The following is a 15,711-nucleotide window of genomic DNA, read 5'->3' as shown; positions in this document are numbered from 1 at the left end:
AAGGTACTTTAAAATAAAAGCTAGTATAAGCAAGTCAATGATCATTCTACAATTTTAACTTGTTACTTTCTTTATTTCTAATGTCAAATAAGAATGGAATCTAAAATAGTATTTCGTTTTGTTTTTTCATGGTTGTTTCATACTTACATTCTAGCTCAATGTGAAGATGATAGAGGTCTTTTACTGATGTCACAAGTATTATTGGATGATTAGTCTATGGCTACACATGTGATCTACAACTTTGAGTGGAAAAATTGTATAAATTTGATATAGAAGAATGAGAATGTATCTAGCAATAAGAAAGAAAGAAGAAAATGAAGATGGTGGAATATAATCAAACATTGAAAAAAACCAAATTGAATTTTCACATTCACTTTTCTCAAAAGAAGGTAGAAAAGTCATTAAGTTAATCATTATTATCTTTATGACAACCAGCATTTTTAGGTTTGATGCAAGTCATAGAAATATTATGATAATGACTTTTTAGCATGTTTAGCCATGTCACTTTATCCAAGATGTATTTCCAAACTTTTTAAGCCTTCGGCTAGTTATTTATACAATCACCATTATATGCAAAGTATTTAAATAAGCTACAAGCTTTCATGTATGCCAAGATGAGTTATAAGCTTTGTGGATGATTTGCATGTAAAATGTGAACTTCTGCTAATAAAGAATTCATGGAGAGTTATTTCATATGCTACTTATTGACATGATGCATTTCCAAACTTACAAAAATTCACACACTTAATTAGAGTGATACATTACCTAACTAAACAAGCCTTTAGCTAGTTCATTTTTGTGCATACATAATCATCTCTAACATGTAAAAAGTTATTCAAATCAAAATACTACAAATGATTATCACTATGAATGTTCAAAATCTTCTAAATAATATAAGCTTAGCATTATGAACCTTCAAAACCTTCTAAACTTAATGCTTTGATTAATATATCATTGCGAAGACAAAAGCTTTATGATATTGACTCTATCGAAGTTTATGGACATTGGACACTTGTTTACACAAAAGAATAGGAATTTATATATAAATGTAAATGGTTCTTTTCCCTTATTATCTTTATGTATACTATTAGTTAAGGAGAGGTGGGGGATGGGTGCCACATGACAATCCCCCCACCTCTCCCACAAGAAGAAAAAGAGATCGCAAGGGTGGATGCCACGCAAACGTCCAGCCCTCACCCCTGCCCGCAAGAATTGCGCCCACCCCGGCACAAAGCACCAAGGCAATGCCACCCTAGCACAAAGCACCAGGGCAAGTCTAAGCGCAGAGCGCCTAGTGTATGTTGTTATGAGATGACTCTTTTTGAATTATTATTAACAATTTTGTAAGCGTTGGTAGATTAAATTTATATGTCATTGTTATTACTTTCATTTCTAGTTTATTATATATACACATCGCTGGCTTTGTTGGGTCCCGATTGATGCATGCCGTTTTGAGAGTCACATGTCTTATACATCTCTTCTGCTCAGCTATTAGCATTGCTTGATGTGCAGAGCTACCATCAGGATTTCACAATAGAACAGCTTATCACCAGATTCCTTTCCTTGCTTCTTCCTCCACTATTACCATGGAATTCTGATAACAAATTTCTCATTTCGATGACAGAGGGATGTGACCTTCCTGCAGGCAGAGTTCAAGTTTTTCTGGGATGTATTAGTCATTGGGTGAGGCTATATTTCGGAGTGATGATCAAAGGCTGGCGATGAGTTGTCCAGCTATGGCGTTTGGACGTTCACCTGGTGCACATCCTAGTACTAACAGATCAAGACGCTAGACAGTGCTTCATGGCAAAATTGCTTCAAGATTGAGCTTGGCTTTCAGCTGGGAATCATCCCTTGTAGGGAGTAAATATTGTAGATACGAATCCGAGAGGTTAACGAAGGCAAGACTTACCGAGCGTTCTCAGAAAGGCTGATAAACCCCATTTACAGAACAATTATGGTTCTAGAGACAGCCAGGCACACGCTACGCCAACATGTACCGAGAAATTCACAACTAGAGGTTCCCGAACACGAAGACTTAGAGCGCCTATTATCTTTTCTGTTCCATTGCGGGAAAAAGTGATCATGACTCGCTGCAGTTTTCCTCCGTTTCTTGTGGGAGTTTAGATTCCAACAGAGACAATTGCCCGTTCCAGCTAACACCATAATCTTGAGATAAGCTCCTATAGCGCTGTAATGCCGAACGAACACAGACAGCCAAAAAAACTTTCCCAGGAAACACAGTACCAAGCATTCCGATGAACTTATGCTGGTGCGTTGGACGTAGAGAGACATCGTTCGCTTGGAAGGTTTATGTTTTCTAAGTAGCGCAGAGAGAGAGAGAGAGAGAGAGAGCAACAAAAGAAACATGGAAACTTCCGCAGGGCTCAGTAGCGGCTGCGCCTGAAAAGACGCGGTTCGATTCATGCCAAGCCAGACTCTTCATTAGGTCTCAGAAGAGGGAGCGGCGTATCGTCATAGCCCTGAAGCGCAAGCTCTCTCTCTCTCTCTCTCTCTCTCTCTCTCTGTGCGCCGTTGAGGCGAGACAACGCGTGGTGCGGGTAGGGAAGAACAGCGCGTACAGCAACACTTCGCCCGCCGCCCGTGATGTCTCTACAAGCTCTAATGGAACCCTGCTACAACCACATCCTAGGTGCCCTACGGAATTCCATGCTTATATAGAATATCCGTTGGAACCCTAACCCTAAATTCAGACCTACCAAATAAAGCCAATTCCACCTCCCAAGTGCGTAGGGTTTTCTAGCACTAAATTCAGACCTTCAAAGTAAAGCCAGTTTTGCCTCCGGAGTCTGTAGGGTTTTCTACAAGATAACCCTACAAGATAACATAAACAGGCCCATTAAGGCCAGGTAACGCCCCCCCCCCAGTAATGCATCTATACTCGTTACTCACTCAACACAAAGCACAAAAAGGTAACATGATATGTGAGAGCAAGGTATACTCTTGTATTATTATTCGATCAAAGAGACAGTATAATATAGACACATCACAAGACTACACCCCCATGATACCGCACTTAAGAGGGTTCACCACTAGGTATAGGGAATCACATGTAGAGTGGAAACCAAGCAGGGTTCAAAGTCACTACTACTCCCTATGTAGGTGTTTCCGGTGATAATGCCATGCTACAGCTACAAAGCCCTTACACTCATCCACGCTTACTCGATTACTGTCATCAACAATCTAAGGGTAGCATTTATTTGACTCATCCGAGGTCTTAACACAACTTTTGCTAAAATAAGCTGGCCAATGTCTGCCAGTATAGGACTTGATGAGACATTTGCGGGGTCTTAACACAGTCTATACTATCAAACTGGTCAATGTCCATTACACTAGGACTTGGGGGTCTTAACACAGCTTTTTCTAGCAAGCTAGTCGGTGTCTGCCCATCTAGACTTAGTAGGGACTCTTTGGGTTACCATGCGAGTCCACCGTCGACTCAAGTACATTTGAGGAGTGGAGACGTTATTGGGCCTATGATTGATAATCATTAGTTTGGGAAGGCTCAAGGAACATTGGAAGGATTGGTTGGTCCTGAAGTGTAGGACAATACTCTCGCCTTGCTTAGAGTTCTTAGAGTTTGACATGTCTCCCAAACTAATCAAACTATATCTTGTGTACGATAAGAAGACTAGTACTAACTCCTATGGAGAGACCATATGAGAGGTTTTCAGTTGCAGCTATTGAAGACTCCAACGAAAGTACCGTCAGATCTTCATTAACACTCAACTCTGAACTCTTGTCCTTTATCATCATGCAAGCCCACCAAAGAATCGTCGCGCGCGGAATCCCCAAAACACCAACACTTGTGCCAACTAGAAGTGCAGCTCCCAACAAAGAACAGCCCTGTCACCATCTACAACAATCCTATCATCAGCCAATCAAGGCAACAATGTGTTACCAATGACCTTTATCCACACCACCACCAAAACTCTTCCAAGGCAAACCACAGTAGTCCTTTCCACCCACGTCTTCTGTGCATGCCAAACCATGCTACCTATGGCAGAGAGTGCCATGGAACTAGCACCCGTCTAGGAAGGGGATAATGTTAACCCTTAGAATAACAAGGTGAAAAATCGAAAAAATCTAAAGCAGAAGACAAGGCGGCCAAGGCAAATGTGAAATGGAAGACGAAGGTGCACCAAGAAAAATTTGGAAATACAAGAAGTGCAAAAAAGTTCTAGATTAAGGAGAGAGGCGCATAAGAAAAAGCACAAGTCAATACTTTTGTAAAAGAGCACAAGATGTCACTAAATTGATTGCTTATTACGCATTCTCTATTTAATAAATTTATGTCAATAAATTAATGACTCGCTTTTCTTTAAGTGTTGATGATAATCTAGCATGGCCATGAGACCATTTAGAGACCAGTATTCCTAGTGCATCACTTAATGGGGTGATCAGAGCACTATGACGGGGATATCTGGTACATGCAATACGACTTATGAAGGGGGAAAGAAGTGTCCGCTAAGTGTAAGAGTATACACAAGAACTAAGGAGTTACACATAAATAAAGATGGATTAAGTTCTAAGAAGAGAAAGTGCATTAGCATTGTGTTTATGTATTTATGTGTGCATTCGGGGACACGTGGGTACATTTAGTTGTGTGTAATGAGCATTGCATTCATTTGGGATCATCCTCTCCCTTACAAGTCAAGGTTTAAGTTCATTTCGTTCATTAAGAAAGATGAGAGAGGTAATTCTCTCACTAAGAAAAACGAGAGACATGATCCTCTAAAAGTGAGAAGAGAAGGGATTTTCTCTTTCTAAGGTCTAAAATGACACAAGCTTTTGTGTGGAATTCAATCTTAAGGTTGAAGCCCAAGGCAATCTAATAAACTCTCCTTAAGGTGGTTGCATGGACCACAAGTTAAGAGTACATTTTAAAAAGTTGTATTTTTTTTCTTAAAAAGACATGGTGAATCCATTTTTAAAATATCTCGTGATCGAAAGACGATCTCTAAAAACGGTCCACTAGGGTTATTGGAAACAACGAGATCTACAACTTTTGTGTTGGATGTTTTTCATCCAAGCAACACACAGAGAGATAACTCAAAATTAGTACTATAGAGTAGGTCCTGGAACAGCCACATCTTGCATGAAGATCAACTCAAGTCTCTCTCCAAGAAGAGAAGATCTTGAAAGCCTATAAAAGAGGAGGCTATCCTTGGGTGTGAGAGAGGTGAAGAAAGCATCACTTTGCATGCATCCAAGAGGAGAAGAGAAGGTGCAAGTGCTGCAGAAGCCCTATTGAAATCAAGTGTTGCAGAAGCTCTATTGAAATCAAGTGTTGTGGAAGCTCTACTGAAATCAAGTTCCAAGAGGAGAAGAGAATTTGCAAGTGCTGTAGAAGCTCCGCTGAAATCAAGCACCAAGAGGAGAGCCCTACACATATTGTGTAGATTGTGTAGAGGAGAAGGAGACTCAAGAATGATCAAAAGGTGCCAACTTCCAAGTTGTGCAAGTGTTAGCCGGTTGTATACCGTGCAAGAAACCGTGATTTTGTTTCCAAGATCTACAAGTAAGGACTGGTTTATGTGTAACTGAGGAGCTTGCTCCTTGTTAATAATATAACTCCACAAGGGGGGGGACTGGCCCATCTTCCAGTCCCTAATGTATTGTCAATTTCTCTCTCTCTCTCTCTCTCTCTCTCTCTCTCTCTCTCTATATATATATATATATATATATATATATATATATATATATATATATATATATATATATATATATATATATATATATATATATATATATATTCTCTCATTTGTTCTCTCTTTGTGCCATCATAATATTCACCATATATATTTTAAGTATATAAGAAAGTCGAGCATGTATCTCGGATCTTATAACACACGGCGCACCATGATTTATTTTTTAAAAGAGCACAGGGCTCGTGCAAATTGTAAATGGTTAGAGGCACAAGTTGAGGTCATGTCAATAGGGAAAGAGGAGGAGAAGGGTTGGAGGTATGGACCAAGCTTGATGGACCAAAAAGGGGATGACTGCCCAAAAGGGATTTAGGATTTTGTATATAAAGTTGAAAAGTGAACGAGGAGCTCATTCTTGTGTGTGGCCAAAAGTAGCTTTCCTCTTCTTCCTTCTTCTTCTTCTTGCTTGCTTGAGCTTGTGCTTGAGAGAGGGAGTGTGAGAGTGTGAGGAAGTGAGGGTGTGAGGGTGAGGGACTATGGTGGAGAAGCTCTCCATCTTCTCCTCTCTTCTTCTCTTCTATTCTCTTTTCTTCTCTTGCTCGCAACAATGGAGCTTGAGGATCAAGTTCGCTTGAAGCTTGCACTTGGATCGTGGAGCTATCAGAGTGCTTGGGAGAGGAGGCAACTTGATCGAGCATGGAGGTAAGCTCACTACACTCATAGAGAGAGAGAGTGCGTTGGCTATGTGAGAGGTAGCTATTAGTTCTCGGCTTGAAACACTTGAAAGAATAAGCGGTTCGTGGGTTTTGGCGGCTGAGCTTGAGCTTGAGCTCGCCTTATAGCAATTAAACCACAATGTTAGGGAAACAAGCTCTACAATTAGAAGGCAAACACTTACAATCTTGATACCTCACAAAACACATGTGCAAATAAGTGAAAATACACATATGACAGAGTTTACCTTGTGATCAAACCCCAAATATGTGCAAAGATGTAGGTTTATTCACAAAAACTGCATCATGGATGGACATCTCAAATTTGCAAGGCAAGGCAAGTTGCAGGACTTTTAATGTTAATCATCAAGCTCCTCATCTCATAGGAGAAACTTTTCAAGGATGGCATTGATGTTGCCTTCTTCTTCCTTGAGATGCTTGAAAGGGAGGATGGGATTTTGGAGGTTTTGTTGAAAGTGCTTAGAGCTAAAAGAAACTTCTAGTTAGCATGTACGTTCTATTGATTCACGTCTTCCTTGCTTGATATTTGCCTTCCTTGTGCTTGCATTATTTCCCACCACATCCGATATAGGTAGGAGAAATGAAAAAAACAAAGAATTTCACACAAAAGACCATGGTAACCTTTCACAAGACTATAAAGATAAATTAAGGCACCTAAGACTCATAGTAGGGTTTTAGAGTGAAAAATCTCTCTTGGCATTTGTTGAGAAAGAGAGTAACTTTGTGTCATTTGATTGGTTCTATGTTGTTATATGTGATTTATATGCCTAAAACCTAGAAATTTTGATGGTTTTGTGGTAAAATAATTGATGAAGCTTCTAAGATTTCCTTCACAATGCTTAGAAGAATAGTCCAAGCCTTAGGAACAATTCAAATTGGGAGTTTACATCCTAATACTTGTGAGATGAGTTGTTCCTAGCTTGTCAATTAAATACCTTAATAAACAAATCTATAGTGATCCTTAATTAGATCCTTGCCTAAAGAACAAGGGAGGAGGAAGATGCAAGCTATAGAGAAGATCATGAGCAGAAGGAAGAGGAGGAATCAAACTAAATGGAAACATAGAGAACAAGCTTGAATATATGCAAACATCTATTCAAAAGTGTATCTCATTTTTATATCTAACTTCTTTTCATGTATAGCCCTCCCTTAACAAGCTTAATGATGTATTTATATTTGAGATTCATCATCATCATCTTCTTCTTCTTCTTTTATATCTTCATTCAACTTGTGAGATACCAAGCTTACAGTGGTACTGTAACTATCAAGTTTAATATTTAACTTACACAAATTGAACCACCAATTTATATGCAAAGAACTGGTCTAAAAGGTGTTACATGTCTAGTCAGCTAGTAAAAACTATTTATATGTAGACAATGTGGACGAAGCTTGACTAGCGTAATGATGGGCTCTCTTAGCATGAGAGAGGAGCACCATAATTGTCTGTTACTAGTAGTAAATATGTGGTTACATACATGACTACTTATACCAATAATTAGGCAATATCATCAACTAAGAATGTGGGGATAATAGAACCAAACCATGTACCAGTGATATCTAGGTGCCAAGGGGGTAAATAAATAATGGTTATGCTAGGGCCTTGACTCTGCGTAGCCTCTCTTGAAGTATATTAGGCTATTGCAGTTTGGATTCATATCATGGCCTTTGTGGCAACATCTTAGGTAGCTCATGAAGGGTGGAGTAGGAGTGGAAACACAAGGGGAAAACCCCCGTGTTGAAAGATTATAGCTATCATAGGTTGATCCAGAGATCCCCTGTAATGTTTGAATGGAAAAATAATAATAATCGAAGCCAACGACTATCGTCATCACTCACACGCACATCATTCCATATGATAGCATTCGTCCTTTGCTTGAGAATAGAGCAAGAGAGGGAGACACTAATATGGAAACTCTAACAATCACAATGTGTGACCAGCCTTCCCTTATTTGATAGTTACCAAAAGAATAAAGAATAAAGTGAGTGTGATGGGCAATCCCCGCGTGTTGTGTATAGTTGTATAGTCATAATACGTGTAATAAATATAGGGTGGCATAGGCTTAGGTGCATTTATCCCCAACAATCTCTCACATAAAGATGAATGTGTCTTTAGTGAGAAGAAAACAAGAAAAAGTGGCAAATTACAAATATACATAAAGCACAATAGGATGAGAAATAGATGTCATCTCATCCTACACCCATCATCTTATTAGAAAGACCACAAACATTTGTTCAAACAGTTATTTAAATGCAACAAGCAAAAATGCTCTAATGTAAGTGTGCTTGATAGGTCCAAATATTACAAACATAGATTCCAAAGTTACAGCCGTGAACTTTGGTTTTTGTTGTTGAGTTAGTTCCACCTAGGTATAATGGTGTCTTGTTTTTTGGTTATCAAGGCGTATTAAATCTATTTGAGGTTCAATCCTAAGTCTTTGGTCCTAATAAGAGCCTAGTAACATTGTTTCTTAAATATTTTTCTCTTAATTAGATTTTTGTAATTTATGATTATTAACAATGCAATTTCATGATTCCCTTCTAAATAGAAAAATAAGCAAATTATTTAAGTCTAAGCATGTGGATGAAGATGCTATCATGGGAGATTATTTTCGTTCAAATTTTCCTCTAAGCGTCTAGCATTTGTTTCTCCACTTAATGCCTGAGGCATCCACAAGGATCTTGGACCACCTGGTAGCTATCGAGCTAATTGTTTGACCATAAATATAAGTGTATACATATTCTTTTTCTAAAAAATGAGATTATTACAAAAAGGGTAACTTGGATTTGGGGTTGTAGGATGGGGGCATCCTTGGTGTGTGCTATCTCAAGCCCTCACTAAAAGCGCCTTCCCTCTTTTATTAACCACCTTGGGGTTGTAGGATGGGGGCATCCTTGGTGTGTGCTATCTCAAGCCCTCACTAAAAGCGCCTTCCCTCTTTTACTAACCGCCCTGGTTGGCTATCGAGCGGCCTTTGCTCGTAGGCTTGTAATGTATGAGCTTTTCTAAGTAATTTAAATACATGACAAAACCATGATTGGCACACTATGCCTTCCCCAAGGATAGTTGCATGGGCCCTAAACCAAGGGAGCTGTACTTTTTTGGTTTGGAATGCTAGAACCAACATCGAATGCAAGAGGTCTCTCCATAGGGAGTATCGTAGGCTAGGAGGCACCAAGGAGCTAGGGGGGCTCTGGTTGTAATTCCTTGAGTGCTCTAGGATTGGCCTACCCCTTGCAAGCTTGAGAGAATATCCTGGAAAGCCCGGCGCTAGCCATGGATAGACTTGCTAGTTTTTTTTTAGCCTTTGGACAAAGTCTCAATATAAACAAATGATTATTAAAATAAATATTAAATAAATATAAATTTCTTTTTGGAAAGATTGTAATCTTGTCCATGTTTTTACATAAAGGAACATTATCTTAAAAAGTTAATCAAGGAAGTTGGCTGCCATGCGTCAAACTAAATTGTGCTAAGAATAATTAACAAACTAAAGAAAATCCTAGAGGGAAGCGGGTGGCTAGTTTCCCGAGGAGTCTTGCCAAAGAAAAGGTGGTCTTGATTCATTGTGGGGCTTCCATCACAACTTAAGCATTAGCGTAGGTAGTCTAGGAAAAGCCAAATATTGGTTGTCCTAGCGTGTTGTCAATAGAATCTAGCTAGTCTCATTTTAGGGGGCTAGAGTTGAGACTTTACCCTATAGGTATAGGGGTTGATGCACATCACTTGCCTCTCATTTCTCTCTCTCTTTGAACCAAGTGTGGCAATGATATGCTTCGGTGTGAGGGACGATAGCAAAGTCATCACCTTAGAGCTAACGCTAGATGGCTAATAGGAGACTTCTAGCATTAAAAGTTAGGTTTCTATTTTAGGGGTTAAGACAGAGCTTCCCCTGTGGGGTAGACTCAAGCAGCAACACTACAAATATCTAATTATTCTCACAAGTTTTGGATGGAAATAGCCTTGATTACTGCTTGATGGGCTACTAAAAATACATGATATCGATGTTCAAATTAGGTAGGCACATTACACTTGGTATTGGAATCATTTTCTTATACTTCAATCTATGTTTACATCAACTATGCACTCCTCCGACTTTGGATGGAGAGATCAATTTATGTATATTTCAGATAAACTCTATAATCCTTCTTCAGTGTATCAAGAGAGACAATATAATGGAGTATACTACTTCATTGACACTAATCGACTTCCATATATTCGAACCAATCTCAAAAGTCTACAATAGATGGAAAGTCTAAAAGTCGTGGAGATATTAATTTTTGAGGAGTCTCTAGAATTAATCCAACTCTTTTTATAGGAGGATGGCAAGTCTACTTAAATGGTTACATCTATTAGAAAGTGACCAATGTAAATTCAGCCAATAGAGTTGTTGTTTTAGGCCACTCCCACCAAAATAATTATTGTAAAGAGAGTTATCTTGACCTTCCCTCAAAGTACAGAATCCTATATGTATTTGCTAAAACCCCATCTTGGATTACCCTTGATGTATTCGGATTTCATGGATAAGACTTCAATATGACTCTGTCTATGATGTAACGCCTCTAGCTATTGGTAAATAATTTGAATAAAAGGTATTTTATTTCTCTTCAATTTGTGCAAAAATTGTAATTTTAAAATAAAAGATTAAGTTGACATATGGAGATATTTTACACAAACATATTAAACGAGTTCTTGAACATTTCAATTCTAGGACATTTCACCCATCATTGATCCTATTGAAGTGCAAGAGAAGAAATCCCTTCTTAAGCAGATCAAAACTCTGAAAATTGATGAGAAAGGAAAAGATGTGGAAACAGATGCAGAAGTTTGGATAGAGTCTATGGAAGACTATTTCCAAGCTACAGGGACAAGTACCTCTAATCAGACCATGTTGGCCAAGCTAAAGCTAATATAGGGGAAGCGCCTCTTTGGTGGAAACAATGGTGTAGAGACACTGTAGTCTGAGCGCTACCATATGGGAACTTATAAAAGAAGCTATACATGGGAGGTACCTTCCACCTTCCTATTGCACCTCTAAGATGAACAAATTTTTTGAACGTCACTATCTAGGGTAGCTTGGAAACGTATTATTCCCGATTTGTAACCCTTCAAAAGTATGCTCCAGCAATGGGCATTTCCCAACAAGTAGCTAAGTTTTGATGAGGCCTCAATCCTCCTTTAGATACTCAACTTGAAGCCATGTGACCCCACGAGTTTGCAAGATGCCATGATAAGAGCAAAGCCACTTAGCCTTCAAGCACAATCAAGAAACTTTAGATATGAGGGTTGAGTTTCACCCAACAGGGGACCTCATGCATTTTTAAAGAGGAAGCAAGGGCAATTGTGGTTTGATGCAAAGACCAAGGCAAAAGTCAATACAACAAAACACCAATGCCCAAAGGTGCTTCCATTACAATGAAGTGGGCCACTTTAAAGGACAGTGCCCTAAACTAAACTAGTCGACTCGACAAGGACAGTTTTGTGATCAAAACAAAGGGTCAAGAGGAAGATCCATCGCAATAGTTGCCACAGAAAAGGAAGAACCCTCAATGGAGACCGAAACAAAAAGAAGAATGATTTGTGTTGCTCTTAACAAGAAGGGGCCCAATCGTCAATTCTCAGTGATTCAAACATTGGTGAACTATCAAGGTAAACCATTACAAGTCCTCATAGATTGTGGAAGTTTTCATTCTTTTATTTCTTCAAAATGTGCATGGAAATTAGGCATAAGAATGATTCAAGCACCTAAACTCCTGGTACAATTAGCTGATGGAAAAGAGATTGTGTCATTGTATCAAACTAGGAAAGTAGAGTTTGATCTAGGGAATGAGCCTACAAACATAAGGTTCCATGTCATGAATCTTGGTGCTTATGAGTGCCTTCTTGGGATGGACTAGTTGATTCCCAATGACCCCCACATTCATTGTGGAAAGGGCCAAGTCACATTCCAAAATGCAAAAGGAATCCAAATAACTATACAAGGCAAAGATGGAAAACCTAAGATCCAATTAACAAAAGCCTCACGCTGTATCGCCCAGGGTTTAAGAAAAGCTCTACTAGTCTACTTAATCAAGCTTAATAAGATTGATCAGAATAAAGAAGCAAAGCAGGAACCTTCTTGGATGAAGGAGTATGTCGATGTCTTCCTAACTAAATTGACTAAGCTTCCTCCAAAAAGGGAAGTTGACCATGAGATTGAGCTTATCTCAAGAGCTCAATTAGTAGCTAAGTGTATCAGATGGTAATTCGCAAAGTTATCAATTTAAAGGAACAAATCAAGCAACTACTAGACCAAGGATACATTAGACCCAATAATTCACCATGGGGAGCTCCATTTTTTCTTCTTCTATGGTAACCTTTACCTTTGTTGCATGGTCTACCACGGCCTAAACCAAGTGATGGTCATTTTTTTTAAAAACGATTCTCAGGATCGATGAGCTTCTTGATAGGCTTCAAGGGGAAAAGATCTTCTCAAAGCTGACCTAAGGCTAGGCCACTATGAGATTAGGATAAAAAAGAAAGACATCCCAAATATTGCCTTCAATACTAGGTATTCATATGTATACATTTATATGTTAAAGAATATACTTATATATACATATTTTTAAAATTCTTATATATATCTATATATTTGACCATAAATAGATAAATAATAAAATTTTAAATATAAATATATGTATTTTGGGTTGACTAATGCACTTGCCACTTTTAAATATAAATATATGTATTTTGGATTGACTAATGCCCTTGCCACTTTTAATAGGTTGGTGCAAACCATTTTCAAACCCTACGTCATAATAACATTGTATAGTCTATTCTAATAGCATTATACTTTTAAGTTTTTAAAATATATTTAAAAATTTGAACCATAGTAGGAAATTGCTATGTGGTTGTTTTATCCCTTCTACACATTGAAAACTTGTGTAAATTTTCACTTGATAACTTTGTTGTCTTGTGTTTTAATTTTAAAACACACACATTTTAGGATGTAGTGCTTTGCACAATTATAGTCAATATAATTATCTTTTCAATTATTACTCCATAATTAGCAAATCACTTATCAAATATTGGGTATATTTTAGAATTCATGGTTGGATGAGGTGACTAGGCTCTTGAGTATGGGGATCCCCTACTTGCACTTCCAACATTTATGCAAGGACTTTTCATGTGTATCAAATATGTTGATTTAATATCAGAAAGCACTATTGCTCTTCCAACTTGACATAGCATGTCGATTGAAGCTTTATCAAATGCATCTCAGCAACCCACAATCAATCATTGCAAAATTTATGGCTCTAGCACAAGATCTTCACAAATTTATGAAAGAAGACAATTAAGCACATATTAAATGGCTTGAATCTTCAAAAAAGATTTTGAAGCATATGTTCTACATCAATAAGGTCTCCTTTTCATTTGAAAATCCAAGCCCGTGTCAAACATTCGAAATCCTTTCTCCTTCCCCTTACCTGAGAACAATAGAATGTACTTCTTTGATCCCCTAGGCATTTACTAAAGAGTAGGCTAATATCTTGGCTACCTCTTGGGAAACTCTTGAATGGGCAACTAAAAAGAATGAAGCGTTATATGTGGATTGTTTTGTTGCTCCAAGATATCTTGAAATTCTATTCCGAACCAAAAATGACAAAGCATGGAACATTGGTACCTATAATTTATTGGCACCCATGCCTATTGAAATGTGGCGCCTTTTGCTAGGAGAAAAGGACCAATAAGTTGTTTCCCTTGAATATACAAGACTCACACATGAGGGAGTCACTTTTGTCTTAGATAAGACTCAATTGTTCGGCCCACTCTCCATGCAAGCATTTGAAGGGGAAGATGCCCATCTTCATATGGGCTATGTGTTGCCACCAAGGCACATAAAGAACTAGATAGAGAAAAGGATGCCAAGTTCTTGTATGGATGCATGAACTATTGTAGGCCATTCATACAATGTGCACGCAATGCTAGTGGACATAGAGCTAAGTGTAAGAATAGTTCTATATTGTGGTTTGACCATGCATTATGGTATGTTATACACAATGTGGAAAAAAATTGTGAGAACATCCCGTTGAGAATTTGTGATTCTTTTCTTCAAATGGATCAATGATCTGCATGATTTCATCAAGGCCTCTTTGGTCTTTACCTACTATAGAGAGTTAGTTCTCATGGCTATGAAAAAGTCTCTTATACATAGGGGTGCTTCCTAGACACCTTAAAGTAAATGGCATAAAACTCAATGTATCCTCCCATCACAAAGGAGCAACCTGGAAGCTATTCCACAATCTATTAGAAGAGGGAACTTGCAAGCATTACTTCCCTCATGAGGGAGTAGAAGACAACACTATGGTGCAAAGCCGAAAAAATTTGGCAATAGAATGGAGAGCCTTCAATTGGGGGTTCCACTTGTAATAATCTCAAAAGAAAGGGTATTTCTCTAAATGACTACAATAAAACAATTAAAAAGTTGTAGCAGAACTGATGCGGGTTCATTTCTTGGAGTTAGCACATGGAAAAGGGACTCTACTTAAGAATAGAAATCCCAAAGTGTTTATCCATATCTTATATCCCAACCACCTCATGAATGGTGTATTAAAAAATTATGGGGGGGGGGGGTCCCTTCAAGAATCCATGATTCTTTTCTTCAAACGGATCTATGATGTGCATGATTTCATCAAGGCCTCTTTGGTATTTACCTACTATAGAGAGTTAGTTCTCATGGCTAAGAAAAAGTCTCTTACACATAGGGTTGGAAGCCTTCTTAGTAGACACTCTAAAGGAGATGGCATAAAACTCATTTATAAATGCATCCTCCCATCACAAAGGAACAACTCAAAGGCTACCCCACAATTTATTAGAAGAGGAAACTTGCAACCAACATTTCCCTCATGAGGGAATAGAGAACATTATGGTGCAAAGCCAAAAAAATTTGGCAATAGAATGGAGAACCTTCAATTGGGGGTTCCACTTCTAACAATCTCAAAAGAAGGGTGTTTCTCTAAATGAATATAGTAGAACATTTAAAAGGTTGTTGTACAACTAATGCAAGTTCATTTCTTGGAGTTACCACATGGAAGAAGAACTCTACTTAAGAATAGGAATCCCAAAGTCTTTATCCATATCTTGAATCCCAACCACCTCTTAAAAGATCCCACTTCAAGTCCTTGTTAAAGGAGTTTTTCTATTCCCAAGATATCTCTTTAGGTAGCAACATTTGGCTTTCTATTGCTTTTGGATGGTCTTTTGTCCCCTCCCTAAAAGATATACTATATCAACCTAGCACATGTTTCTTGAATGTTAATAAAAACCAATG

This window comes from Lygodium microphyllum, chromosome 26, assembly GCF_053477565.2.
Source record: "Lygodium microphyllum isolate KBCC chromosome 26, Lygodium_microphyllum_v1.1.10, whole genome shotgun sequence".
Classification (NCBI taxonomy): Eukaryota; Viridiplantae; Streptophyta; class Polypodiopsida; order Schizaeales; family Lygodiaceae; genus Lygodium; species Lygodium microphyllum.
Note: the sequence above shows the minus strand (reverse complement) of the source record.